The sequence below is a fragment of the Calidris pugnax genome, unplaced genomic scaffold, assembly GCF_001431845.1.
Source record: "Calidris pugnax isolate Ruff unplaced genomic scaffold, ASM143184v1 scaffold25, whole genome shotgun sequence".
Lineage (NCBI taxonomy): Eukaryota > Metazoa > Chordata > Aves > Charadriiformes > Scolopacidae > Calidris > Calidris pugnax.
This window is the reverse complement of record NW_015090805.1, coordinates 7,956,601-7,971,500: the sequence shown is the minus strand read 5'-3', so window position 1 is coordinate 7,971,500 and position 14,900 is coordinate 7,956,601. Positions and strand designations below refer to the sequence as shown.

At 41.6% G+C, this 14,900-nt stretch overlaps 1 long non-coding RNA gene across 2 annotated transcripts; it reads left to right on the top strand.

Annotated features, from left to right (window-relative positions):
* Positions 1–90: 90 nt before the first annotated feature.
* LOC106885666 lies at positions 91–14,450 on the top strand. Of its 2 annotated transcripts, none has more exons than XR_001411471.1 (3): positions 91–2,784; positions 12,011–12,061; positions 13,785–14,450. It is a non-coding gene; the product is annotated as an uncharacterized LOC106885666 (long non-coding RNA). The 2 variants fall into 2 exon arrangements; XR_001411472.1 differs by lacking the exons at positions 12,011–12,061; positions 13,785–14,450 and adding an exon at positions 10,580–10,925 and having other exon boundaries at positions 91–647; positions 2,610–2,784.
* The last annotated feature ends 450 nt before the right edge of the window (positions 14,451–14,900 follow it).

Below are 14,900 nucleotides of genomic sequence, written 5' to 3'. Positions count from 1 at the left end.
GGTGGCAGAGCACTGGAACAGGCTGCCCAGAGACGTGGTGGAGTCTCCATCTCTGGAGACATTCCAAACCCACCTGGATGCGTTCCAGTGCAACCTGCTCTAGGTGGACCTGCTTTGGCAGGGGGGTTGGACTAGATGATCTCCGAAGGTCCCTTCCAACCTCATATCATTCTGTGATTCTGTGAATACAACTTTTATATGGAACTGGTTCTCTTGGTAATTTATGCTGTAACTGGCCTCCGTGGACATTTTTTCTCTTGGACAACTTCAATTTCAGTCTGTTTTTCTTATTTTTGAACTACTTCTATAGTAGGTTTTGGGGACGTATTTTCATTTGGGGAATTTTGAAAGGTTAGGCTATTCTAAATGTATTAACTGTAGTAAGGTGTGCTGAGGTTTGTTTTTTGTTTTGGTTTCCTATGCTAATCTAGGGAAAATGTTCTGTCTGATATTTCAGCAACTAAGTGTGGGGTGATTATTTTGGTAACTCTTTCCTGTGATAGAAGATTTCGTTTCAGCACTCTTTGATGTGAAGGATTTCACCATCAGATTTCAAAAGATGGCAAAGCAGTCTACAGTGAATGTTTCTGAATTCATAATTTGCAAGCAGTCCACATTTTTCTTCAGAGCATGAAACCGAATGAGTGGTAAGGAATATATATGTTCTCTTGAAGCTTGATTATAAGATGGACACAGAAAATCTTGTAGTGGTTCTTTTCAATGTTGCCAGAAGAAGCAAACCCAGAACTGTGAGGTGGAAATATTCATTCTACTTATACAATATCTGGTACTTAAACTGGAAAATTAAGTTCCTAAATACCTGAGGCAATCTCATTTTCATGTGTTTCAAATGTATCCAGAAATACTAGTGAAATAATTTGACAGAATTTTTACAGTTCACCTTCTGAGAGCAGTTTATTACAGTGCATATAGGAACTTTGTTTAAAAGTCTTTTTTCAATTTCCAAAGTCTTTCTAAAGAATATGCTCTCGAAGTATTTATCTTTTTCCTTGTTCAAAGTGTTTCTAACATTAGAAAGCAAATCTTTATTATTTGGTATGGAAGAAGTCTGAGGAGGAACTATACTTGACTGTCTTTGCTGAAATTATTCAGTGGGATGGGATACAGCCTTATTCATAATGGAGTACTTTCAGCTGGACAATTTGTCAACATTGAGGGTAAAAATAACAAGCAAGTTAATGAAACCCTTTGCCTTTGAAACTAGAGGCACTTACCCAACGTTGGTATTGTGGAATACGTGCAATATAATCAGCTTTAAGACTCAGTGTGGGGAGGAGTGGGTGAAGCAGAAGTTTCCTGTCATGGGATTGTTAGTTGAAAGGAAAGCAGCATCTGGTAATGATTTTGCATATTGGGTCACTCATGCTGTGACTTTCCCATGACTTCTGCTTTTGGAATGGATTCTGTTATTAGGATTGTTTTTATAGTTATCATCTCACAATCATAGGCTTGATCTTGAAACCTGGGTAAGAACATACAGATAAAGTCAGAGAACCCCTTCGGTGGTAGACCTTCATGGGATATTGGGTCATTTTGGTAGGGCTGCTTTACTGAATGATAATTGTGCAGCCCCATTAGCACTTGATTGTACTTTGTACTGAGGTACTTGGCATATTTATAAATGTTATGCATGGCTGGTTGACATTGGGACTTTTATTTCAAAGGGAAAAAAAAATCTGAAGATGCATGACGGTAGGATTATTTCTCACTTGACTTGGAATTCAGTGTCTTTTGGGCAGAGGGAAACAGAGGAGACCTGCAGGGGAGGAGTTGCAGTAGATGGCTATGTTCTATTCCTCTTGTCAGTACAAGTGGTTTTTTGAATGCATGTCAATGATGATTAAGATGAAATTCATAAGAACACTAGAAGCTGGTCATGGAGCATTATATGCAAACAAAGAAATTTAGGTAAGTCCTGGGGTATATATGCCTTTCTTAGGAACTGCTGACTTTAATGATCTACTTCTGCTCAGCACTGGTGAGGCCACACCTGGAACACTGTCCATTTCTGGGCTCCCCAGTACAAGAGAGACATGGGCACACCAGAGAGCCCAGTGAAGGGCCACAAAGATGACGAAGGGACTGGAGCACCTCTCCTGTGAGAAAAGGCTGGGAGAGCTGGGACTGTTCAGCCTGGAGAAGAGAAGGGTCAGGGGCATCTTATCCATGTATACACATGCCTGGAGGGAGGGTGCAAAGAGGACAGAACTGGGCTCTTTTCAGTGGTGCCCAGTGGTGACCAGAGGCAATGGGCACAAACTGAAACACAAGAGTTTTCCTCTGAACATCAGGAAACACTTTTTTACTGTGAGGGTGACTGAGCACTGGCACAGGTTGCCCAGAGAGGTTGTGGAGTCTCCATCCTTGGAGATATTTAAAAGCCGTCTGGACACTGTCCTGGGCAACCTACTGTAGGTGGCCCTGCCTGAGCAGGGGGGGTTGGAGAAGATGCCCTCCAGAACTCCCAACCTCAACCCTTTTGTGATTCTATCTCTTTTGGACAGTATTGCAAAACATTTAAGAAGGTAACTTGGCCACTTTGTGTTCCAGGTTTTTTTTGTTGTGTGTTTTTGTTTTGTTTTTTCCAGATGTTGTGTCAAGGCTCCATTAAAAGTATAATGGCAGCAAACTTCAAGCCATGAGGCAGCTGATAAACACTCACCTGAAAATAATCAGTTTCAGTGCTGAGCAATTGAACTGAAGCTAGAGGAGTACCAGACATGGCATAATCCTCCTGACAACCACAGTTTGTTAGAGTTGCAGGTAAGCCTGGAAAATTTCTGACAGATAGGCTTGTGGCAATAAGGAAGATATCATTTGGTAAATTCTTAAAGAAAAAGATACTCTTTTCAGGCTGATAGTCACCAGAATAAAATGAGATTTCTATGACAGCTTGCATTTCTTAACTGTTTAGCTATCCCTCCCCAAAATTTCCCTACCCATATCACCCAACTAAAAGAAGTGCAGTGATATGCTTTAAGAAGCCCAAGGCATCAGAAAAAAATGCCACTTTTTGACAAATGGATTATTTGCCATTGCTGTCTGTGACAGATAATCTGAATTTTCAAAGATTTAAAGTGATTGATCATCTACTGAGTATTTTAAGTAAACTTCTGGAAATATAAGGAAGATTGCCTTTCCCAAACCATCAACTCTTGTATTTACCCCAGGGATTGGGATTGCAGAACTGGGGATGCGTGTGCAGTCTGATACTGCAGCAAGATGGCCAGGGAATTCCACACAGATGGCAGCGAGGAAGGCTTTTCAGCTACATTAGTGTAGTGGTGGTTTTAGTAAATTCTTGTTTTCGTCATAGATGATATTTCCTAGGTATCTAATATTCTATTTTTAAAAAAAGCAACATGAGATTGTGGGCACTCAGGACAAACTATTTAGCTTCTTGGAAAATATTTTGACAAACTTTACTCTAGAGAAATTTGTATTGTCCAGGCATCCTCATTTCACAACAGAATCCAAAAGATCTTGAAATCACTGAACAGCAATCATTGTCTTGTTTCCTGTGCAAAGAAAAAGGAAGGAACCATAATCTCAGGAAATCCTATTTTTAATATAGATAGGTAGAGACTGTGGGAATGTATTGAGTGATGTTGAATTGTCAAAATGACCATTTAAGCATCTTTAGTCCAAGCAAAATTATTGTGATTAGTGGAAGTTGCCACCATATAAGCAATACATGATCTAGTTAATCTGACAGGAATGGCACAGAAGCAAAGAAACTTCTGCTTGCCCATATACCAGTTTCATCATGGAGACAATAAACTTGAAAAATCCTATACTTTCAACTATTTTTCTTTTTTGTGCTGTTTTCTGGCATTCCAGAAATTATCTCAGAATTAGTGCCAGATCCCATTCTGTTGCCTTGCTGATGTCTCTTTCCCAAGACAACAAAACCGCCAAAGCCTATTCAAAAGCAAATGGTGTCATTGTATTCCCTTTCCTTTACTGAGTGTCATTTACTTACTAAACCTGCCAGGTGTTGTTACCCAATCATGGCTTTTTCCTGGCATACATTTCTGGAAGCAGTGTTTGTACCTAATGTTTTGAGCTCCCTCTGCTGGTCTTGTAACAGCAAATTAAAAATCCTCACCCAAGAGTTAAGACGGGACAAAGACGGGGGCAATATTCAAACGGCCTTGTAAAAATACTTATTATTTTTCCCCCCCCCGATTAATTTAACAATCTCATAAAAGGCGACTGATTTCAAATTAAAATATCTAAAAAAATTGGCCAGTAATTTTCTGCCACAGTGACCTTATCCTTAGATCCATTGCTATAGTCCATATATATATATTTTTTGTTAATGACTGACCATGTAGTAATGTAAAGCTGTTGATTAAAAGTATACTATATACTGATTTTTTTTTCCTCTCCTATTTTCAAAGGAGATTCAAGGTCAGTGTATAAACGTATAATTCTGTTTAAAAACACTTCTTTTTAGCTATATAATTTCCAAAAGAAACCTATACTCTATGTAAAGCAATTGTCACTGTCCTCTGCCCCTCTACCTTCTTGGTAGAGAAGCCCTGCCCTGCTCCCAGGCCCTCTTACCTGCTTCGTGCTCCCCTGCTCCCTGGCTGCTCCAGCTTGATGCTCACCGGCAAACGTACACACTCACACACTCTGGTCCCACTGGCACCCCACACTCACAGGTTCTCCTGGACACCAGCACCAACACTTGCCCCCCTGATACCCGAGCCTCCCCCCTCAGCTTGCTGGCTAGTCCAGCTTGGAGTTTGCTAGTGAACACACACATACACCCCATGCACGCCAGGATTAGGGAAAATACATGTCATTTTTTCCCCTTACCACCAGGCATATAGGCTGTGACCCGCAGTCCTGCTCCAGCCACTAGCACTGAGCTCCTCACTCTTGTTAGTGCTCCAAAGGAGCTGGTTTTCAGGACATACGCCATCCCAGCCCCAGTGGGACGCCATCCCACCCCCAGACTGATGCCAGGAGCTGGTGTCAAATCCACTCTGCAGCTCTTGTTACCAAAGGCAGGCCTCTGCTTTGTTTATAACCACATGCTAACTAAAATGAGTTCATTACTGAGCCTCTTCCTGTGTGAGAAAATAGCTGATAGTGATAAAGATGGGACAACAAGAAGCAGTTAATTGCTTCAAGGTTCTCTCATATGTCAAAGCGTGCAGATATAAGATGATCTTAAAGGTCCCTTCCAACCTAGACAATTCTATGTACTCCTATAGCAATTAGGACACAGCTGTGGATACTTCAAAGAATATCCTTATCATCCTCAAGAAGCTGGCAAACTTACAGTAAACTTTTCCTGTCCTGAGATGACTCAATACCTTAAAAGGATAATGCAAGAAGGGTATCCCTACCCAAACAACCACCGAGGAACTCACGCCTGCGCACAAGTGTTTTGCAATGCCTCGAAACTTAATATGCATGTGCAAAAGGGCTATTCGGTCATCCTAGGGAATACATAAGCCTAGGTGGAGTTATGTATAAGGCAGATGGGATAATGAGAATCCTTTATGTGTGAATAACGGGTGAATGCCCCTGTTAAGATGTGCTGGATTTGTGGATTTCCACCTGGCACGCAACATCAAATGAAGCAATGTCTCCTCTCTAAACAGCTTCTAGTTTCAAGACCTTTTGTTTCAGGTAACACTCTCACCAGTAGCTGGCACGTAGTCCTTGCCAGACACATATAGGCAGGATAGAGAATGAGATTACACAGAGAAAAAAGATACTTAAGAAATTATTTAATAATTAGACACAAAAAGATAGGACAGAGTGCAGTGATCAGGCACAGGGCTCAGTGTACAGACTGGTTCTGCAACCAGCCCCTTTTATAGCCTTTTCTGTCTAACCCACTCTGTTCTTTCCTGCTTCCCCTTCTCTCTGCACTTCCTCTTGTGGGTTTGTACAGCCCTGTTGATTCCTGAACACCTCCCAGCCAGGTGTCTGGAATCCCCCTGGTTCACAGTCTTAATCAGTTGCAAATTCCAGGTTGGGACTTCCTAGTCTGGGGAGGGATGCCTGTGGTTTCTGGGGAGCCCATCTATTAGTGTGGGTGGCAAGGTTTGTTTGGTCAGATCTGTGTCTCTGGATACTTTGTTTCTGGTTTTCCTCTTTTTCCCCTAGTTTCCTAATTGACAAAGTCCCTGATCAGATAACCTTTCCGGAGTTAACTCCTGGAGCAGGTACCCCTAAAGGAGCAGACACTCTCCTTCTACATAACCTGACATTGAGAAGATGATTCATTTCATTATATGCAAAATAAAACACGTACTGAGTGTCTAGACATTTGAGGGAGGTTGTCATACAAGCAATCCTAGAAAAGGTCTAGCCGTAAGACCCTGCTTGATATCCCAAGAAAGGGACCTGCCGGCATTCTGAGCCAAAAGGGCTTTTATGGTGCATGTAAAATGTATGAGTAAACTTGCCAGAAAAATTCCTGCCAGGTGAACTGGTTTTGTTTGTGGCCTGGTAGGGCCTAAGGTGCTGCCCTCTGGTCACCCCCACTGTCAAATCTGTGTGGCCCCGGCCCTGCGCTCTTACGCAATTTGAGAATTTTTTTGAAAGGGGGGGAGGTGGATTTCATAGCTCTGTATGATAGCATGTCTCTTCCTTCCCACGTGTGATAAAGATCATAATGAGTTTCTTATCTTTTTGTGTTGAAGTAAAATACGCACAAGAAAGTTCACAGTCGGAAAGCTGAAAAATCTTAAAAGATATTAGCAGTTTTGTGTCTTTCCCCTATGGGAACGACGGTACCTCAAAACTTTTACATCTTTCCATGACAACCTCAGAAATATTTTTCAGAAATCATCGCTTTTCAATAAATGTGTTTGGCGTACATACACTGGTGCATCTGCCTTCATCTTAAGCATGTTTTCCACTGAAAGTTTTCAGGAGTTAATTTCCTCCTTTGAGTTTGCAGACCCTGTTCCTGCAACTGAAGCCCCAGAAAAGGTCTATGTTTTTTCACCACAGCCCAGCCTGCAGGACTGGGGCCCTGTTCCCCTTTTCCCTTTTTCTAACTTGTGCTAGCATCATGTTTGTAAATGTACGAATGGGATACAATCTAAGTTTGCCTTCAAATACACACCTAGATTTGCAGGGAGCAGCACACTGAGCAGCCTTTGTGTGCGTGCAGGAATGGCTAGGCTATTCTTTACCCTGGCAGCATCAGTCATTCCTGCCCGTACATGCCCTATAAGTTTATAAAAGGAGCAGCATTCAGCTCCTCTCAGTTCTTCTGAATTTCTTACTGAGTCATAGCAAATTTCCTTTCATGCCTTCCTAGCAAACTGCCTTTTTTTTTTTGTAAGGCCCTTGTTGACCTCCTAAACGCTTATTCACTTCATTGATATGACCAGTTTTCCCTCATCCCCCACTTTCTCTTCATACTGATTCTTCTGCACACTGCTCTGAAACTCCAGCTGCCTGTAGACACATTTCTTGGATTGGAAGGGTCTCCTCTCCTGCAGAGCCACTGCCACTTCCTTTACCGCTTTGACAAAGAGCATAAAGCACGTGTTGGTATTACCAGCCTGGCTTTTCAACTAAAGGCTGAGCAATCAAGCGATGATGGTAGCAACTAACAGCTGAGACTAAGGCTTCTGTGGTGCTCTCTCCAGAGAACAGCAAGGAGACTTTCTTCATTTTCTGGGGTGGCCAGAGTATTCTTCATCAGAAAACCAGATCTCACCTGCCCCAGAAGCAGCACAAGATCTTTGATAGCTCCCCAACCTTTGCTCCATTATCTCTCTGCCTATGAGTGACTACAGGAGTGGCTCACCAGAGCTCCAGGTTCTTTTGTGTTATGTCTACAGCTGCAATTTCCTATCTGCTCACGCCTGATCAAAGGCAAATGGCTCAAGTAATGAACCTTGTCCCTCTGTCAGAGGCCGTAAAGGAATGTCATTGCCTATACATAAAGCAGAGTTCTTTCTCTAGTCATAGGGTCAATCTGTTTACATTGCAGAGAAACTCTACAAAGTCTGTATCGGATACTAGAAGACTGGATGCATCTTTGGCAGAAAGATGGGTTCTTCCGATGCTTTCAGCTTCCCTGCTAGATCAACTGCCATCCTAGTTGTCCTTCAGAGACATTCTTTGCCAAAAATTTCAGGTTTTAAGTTCTGAGGATGTATTATTTGCAGGAAATAATATCTAGCAAATGGAATTAAGTGCTTTGTTCAACCAAGTTTTTTTTCCAGAAAACTTTTAAGATCTTGAATCCTACCTCCGGAAGGAAAACCACTTTCTGCCCATACTATGTAGCTGCTCTTTTATGAAAATTTTCTCATACAGAAGCCTCTGAGATGTAAGCAGAGTTTTCATTAACACATCAAATTAGTTCAGCCATATTTTCACTGCAGCCCTTGAATCTTCCGAACTATGGGGAGTAACCTAAAGGACACAAATCAATATAGCTTTCCCAGCTTTACTCACAAGTTCTCCTGTAGAGTCCCCAAAGTCACCATTCCCAAAGGATGTTGCAGTAAATGGCTAATCACCGTTGGCATATAATGTTGGACAAATAGATGGCATTTGGTTATGATGTCTAGAACTAACTTAAAGCCTTACCATTTCCAAAACCATTTGGGGTCTTTTTCGGCACCGTTGTTCAGTAGCCTGTTAGTGGAGATTCTCATAAGCGATATTGCTCACCCTGAATGACAGATTCAGTTCTTATTCACCTTCAGAGAAACAGTTGTAACAGTCACTATTTCCTGGTTATTTCCAGGAGAGGAGAGGAAGAGATAAAGAGATTTATGAATTTAGAAAAAGAACTAAACTACTTTAATGAAAATATTAATAAATAATGAAATAATAAATAATAATAAGGAAAATGGTAAAAGAAAAAAAAAGGTATACAGTATATACAAAACCATATCAAACTCCTAGGATGACTATCACATCACCAGTAGACATAGGGAAAAGTCCCAGACTGGACTCAGCGACAGACAGGAGCTGGATTCTGGATCTGGAGTCAGGAATGCTCAGATTGGGGTCAAAGGCAGACAGACAGACAGGGTCCTCCTCAGACGTCAGCCACTAAAGAAAGAGAGTTGACTCTTTGGTCCCTCAGCTTTTATACTGAGCGTGATGCAGATGGGATGGAATACTCTGACGGTCAGTTTTGGGTCACCTGCCCTGTCTGCTCCTCCCTACAGGTGTGACCCCTCTACGCTTTTCTGCTTCTGACCCTTCAACGGAACAAATAACAAAGTTATCTGACCTTGGTTGTTATAGCAATGAGTGTAAGTGAGAGCCTCTCTACATGCCATTCCTTGGTATAATCAGATCATACCACTCTGAGAGCAAACAGTTTCTGAACAACATGCTGTTCATTTCAGAGTTTAGTTAGTTAGAAGAGGCCCAGATGAAAAGTAAAATTACTGAAGAGAAAAACGGTTCTGTTGCACTTCAAACCAGGATACTCATGTTTTCCAGATGTTTCCAAAGTCATCTCCCAGTGCTGCAAGCATTCCATTACCAGAAATAATATTTGATTAGGTAATGTGCCTCAGGGTGCGCTTTTCAAAGAAGAGTGACTTATGGAATTAGTCTGTTTTAACCTCTGACCCCTTCCCCTTGAAAATTTCCGCACCAAAAACTGTATCTTCCAAACTGTTCTGCATCTACAGTTCTGCATCTAAATGTCAATATTTGAGGAACTTGGATTTTTCTGTCACTGTGATCTGTTTGTTAATACAATTGTGTTTATAACTAACAGCAACATGCCCAGCCATCTTAAATTAATGATCAATTTCAGACATCAAGACATGCCTTGTCTTAGAAATAATGAGCTGGGAGACAAGTTTGTCTACAGCAGATATGGGGTGTTTATCCATCCACATAAGCACATCTCTCTTTCTGCTGCTTATGTAAACTACTGTAAGTAGGCATGCCATGACTAACTGATCGTACTTCCTCTCTGTTTCTAGGAGACCTTATTTCATCAGATAGTTACGGTAAATGAATCACTAATTTATTTATTTTTTTTTAAATTTAAGCACCACAGCATGCTGAAATGCACGCATCGCCATGGGCTCAAATCCATTGGCCTCTCAGAAAGCCTATTCTAGTTGCTCAATTCACTAGTAAACATCCTAAATAATTCTCTAATTCAGAATATACAAACCAGATCAAGGGAGAGAGGTATTTCTTTTTTTTTTTTTCTTCCTGATCTCTTCATCTTCTCTCCTTTTGATAGGCAGAAACAGTATAACCTAAAAAAACTCATATGAGTACAGTTTCCTGCTGTGCCTGTGAGTGGGAGAAGACAATCTGCGGAGTTTAGTGGGGCCAAGCTCCCACTGTAATACTTTGTGTCAAATACCAAACAAATAAAAATATTTCCTACCTTTTGCCTGGATATTAACTGCTAAGTGATATGTCCTGTGATTAAAAACAACACTTCCTTGTGCTACAAGATTGAAACGCAAAGCATGGCAGCACCAACTTTCCAATTAAAACTCAAAAACTAGCTAAAGCACAAAGCAAATCTCTTTACTGGTGTGACATGACTTCCTTAACTCTCTTTTTCATTTTATAGACTTAAATCAGAATGGCTCAGAGACGTAAAGTAATGTTTTTCCCCCGAGGAGAGAACTGATCATTAAAACTTCACTTCACATGACTCAGACGTCTTCTGGTTGTGTAACACTGTGGGAATCCCCTTCAGTCAGCAGCAGAGCCTTCCTCCAGGGTGGCAAGCAACTAGTGAATTGCCAAACTAGCCTGCATCAGTCTTACTGCCCGAGTTGTTGCTAATTTTCTGCGAGACGACGAAGAAGAGCTGGTGAGAAGTCAGGCTTCTCAAGGTGCTGGCCTGGAAAACCTGCACCCACGTGCCTACTTTACCATGGCCCCTGTCAGGCCCCCACTGCCAGAGTCCCCAGAATACCAAGTTTGCAGGGTCCCATGCAAACTCAAGCATTTCTGCCAGTCCCTGAGGTCAGAGCAGGGTCAGGCACTGCTGGTAGCTGTGGGTGCTCATGTCTCCTTGAAGGGTGAAGACCATTCCTACCCAGCATTTTCTTCTGAGCGCAGGTGTTGCTGCAGCCCAGCCGCCACGATGCCCGTGGGCTGTGCAGCAGTTTGCGCACGCTTTTTCTCCCTGTTGCTTTTGTGGCTCCTTTTCCCCAGTTTTGGATTCAAGAGGAAGCACCAGAAAAGGATCCTGTAGCAGCTGGAGGAGCATAAACACAGTTATAAGAGCAGACACAGGTGCTAAAGAATGACTGGCAGTGAAGAGAACTGTCAAATGGGGGACCAAGACTTAGGTGGCTGTGTCAGAGGACAATAGAAAGAGAATAAACAGACCTTTAGCACCACCCTGAATCACCTCTTTCCATGCATTTGTGAGTAGATAAAATACTTGTTCACTTTCTCACACATTCAAAGACAGAGGGTGGTACATAGGGGATGTCTGAATGCAGAAATGCGATATAGTCTCTATCTCCAATGTCAAGATACTGGGAGCATTTTTTTAATCTTGTGCTGTGTTTTTTAACTTTTGAACTATTTGATGGCAGCCCCTCTGCCTTTGCAGGCTGAGAACAAGAGCATGGGAAGATAAAGAACTTGATGACTTCAGCCATCTGCTGTTCAACGACGTTTTCCATTACAAACCTTGTGAACAGAAGGGAGCTGCAGAAGGCTAAGTCTGTCGGGTGCAGGAGCACAGAACTTTTTAGTTACTGAAAGTCCCAGTGGGACTTTTTAATAGAACCAAGATGTCTTGATGAATGGGAGATGCACCTTTGCGTGCCTAAATACCCTTCCATCTACTACCAAAAGGGCCCAAGTATGAGGATGAGGGTCCAGACATTTCCAACTTTCTCCCACAGTCCACAGCAAATGTTGCAGGGAGAGGCATTGTGTCTGGACAGATCAGTACAGTTTTCCTATACAATTCTTTTTTGTGTGTGTATGTGTATGTGTTAGGCCAATATCAAACAACTCAATTACATTTCTCTTCCAGGAAGAAGATTAAAAATCATCAGAGCAAACACCATGAGTTGGAAGTAAAAAGGTAAGAATTTGAAGAGCTAGCTTCTGTAAAAATAAATCTTGAATTCTTTTGAGGCTTGCTGAAGTCTAGTCTAAATAGGAGTGGGATTTCTTGTGTGTGTTTACTTTTGTTTCCCATCCTCAGTAAATTTGTATATTTCTTGGACATTCATGACATAATGATGCTCTTGGAAGCATCTCTAAATTCATACTAATCAAAACATCAGCAGAGTAAATACTGTAGATGAATTCCAGTGACTGTTAAAAATTTTTGGTCATTTACAAATTAGAGGGAACCAGGGGATTATTCTTTTCTATCTTCTTCCTTTGTTGGTTTCTTAACTGAGTTAGCCATGGTTCTTTATGTGAGATACCTAGAAGAAGGGTAAGGGAGGAACACAAGGAGGTGGTTGATTTCCCTCTTAAACTACTCTGTTTTACCAAAATTGTTCCCCTATAAATCACTACCTGATGCGTGAGATGTTCCTGAGTCTTACAATGGATGCATTTCACCTCTATCTATGTGTTATTTTTGGAGAAATTCCTTATCTTCAGTGGATTCAGATTTTTCCAAGATCCTGTGCCAGAAATTTGGATGCAGGAAAACAATGGCTTTGATATTGAGTAGCTATCTTCTTATGGGTGAGTTGGTTTTAGTTTTACCGGAGTCAATCCAAGCATCCACATATAATAACTGGCAAGGTTGGAATTTTAGAGTAGTAAATTGTTTGCTTTGGTGAAATACACCCAAAACTACTTACTATGTCAATCTATTGCACTTATGTGCCATCATTTCAGTTTTCTTTTTTTTTTTTTCTACTTATAAGACTTGTCAATGATTTTAAGAGCCTTTAACTTGCAGTGATAGATGGAGCTATCCATCCTATGAAATATATTTCCTTCCACCTTCCCTGGCTACCCTTCACTTTTTCATGTTGGTAGCCTTTAGTGAGGGAAAGAGACCAGCAAGAAAAAATAATTTATCTTTAATCTTTCTGATTTGACATTAACTTTGCTTTTTGCTCCCTGAGCTCAAAGAAAAGACAACAATATAAATTATTATCTCTGAACTACTGTAGGGTTTACAGATTTTCTTTTGGAGCTGATTGACAGTATCAGATTGACTCCAGTTCTCTCTTCTCTCAGTCTTCATTAAATCACTGTTTATTTTCAGTTCTTTCTTTAGCACTACCTAAGCTATCAGTTTTAAGAAGTCATCCGTCATCCACTGATGGTGAAAACTGCATATTTCATTACCCTTTTGTTCATGAGGGCACAACCAGTCATTTTTACTTCCCTCCTAACAGCTTGCTAGACTGTCAGACAGTAATTTGACCTAATAGGAAGCTCAGAGTAGGAGGGAGATCAGCTGGAGTAAAACTAAAAGCCTGCAAAAGTTTCCTCTCTGGTTTGGCAAAGGGAGAACACTTATGACAAGTTATAGGATTTCTCTAACAATTACAGTAAATACATGTCTTTCAATGCATGGGTAGATGGAAACCCCACTGCAGAATTCATGTTTTGAGTTGCTCTTTAATATACCTAAGCTTCCTCTGTAAATCAAAATCTCATTAATGCATGAATTAGACCACCAAAATTAACATGCCTTCTGCACATGCTGTTTTCCTATTTAAGTTTCACAGTTAGAAATTGTTGATGGCTTTCCTAGCTACCCGCTCAGTTGCCTGCCTCCAGAAATGCTTCACAAGTAGTGCTAACAGTGTGTGACTGTAATTCCTCCACAGGCTTCAGACATCATCATCAAAGGATCCTTGCCTCAGCACAGGCTTGGCACTGGGGAAATCCCAAAGTAAAGCTTGTGGAGGGGACTGTTTCAGTAGAAGAGCGCTGCTGTTGACTGACAGAGTTGAGTCACTCTTCCCAGAAGGGTTCAAAAAGAGGTCAGACATATTAACTGCAGAGAAAACAAGCTAAATCTGTAATTGAATTACTTTAATCTATACCATCCCCTTCTAGCATATTTTATTTTCACAATCAACCAACCAAGCAGCTGGCTTTTCAGCATTTGCTTCCCCCCCACCCCTTTGTTTACACTCCTTTCTAGCTATTATAATTCGTGTCAGTGTTAAAAGGCTTTGACTGAGGTTCTGCCCTGTTTTATTACTGTACCTCCCTGCAAGAGGAGGATCTTTGCCCTGAAAGTTTGCAATTGATAAGGGCAGGCCGTACAGGGCTGAGAGAAAGGGAGGACTCTCTCTTTTGATTAAGGAAGAGCTCACCTACAGCAAAATCAAGTGATTCATCCAAGCTTACTTGGAAAACAAAGCTGCCCAGCCTTTCCAGCCCTTACCTAGGGCTCTGAACACAAGGTGCTCTTGCTGTACTTGCCTGCTTTCCTCTTGTTGGAAATCGGATGGTGGTGGTGTAAACTTTGCTCAGGGAGCATTCAGGTGGCCTTCGTTAATACAAATTAAAGATGTTCTAAGTACCCTAACTCTGCATGGTTTCCTCTGTTGGCAGTCCTGCCAGTCATAGTTCTGCTGACTTCCCAATCTTGTGCTAGTAAAACACATTTTCCCTCTGAAGTGTTTGAGAGTGTTCTGACTTTCTTCAGGAGATGTACTAAGTACTCCTTCACTCTACGGTGCTTTTGAACTAAAGTAGCGTCAGAGCTCTTAAAAGCAACAGATCCCTGCCTGGTGGATTATTTAAAAACAGTTTTTCCATGGAAATAGTAATCGCTGGGGAGGAATCCCGTGCCCCCCAGCATCACCCCCAGGTTTTCCAATGGCAATAGGGTGTAATCAATAGCATCAGCTCAGGGTATGCGGTTAGGTTTAACCACGGGTTGGTGTTACAGCGAAGGTGCAGCCAAAGAAAGCTGGGGAGTTTTAACCACT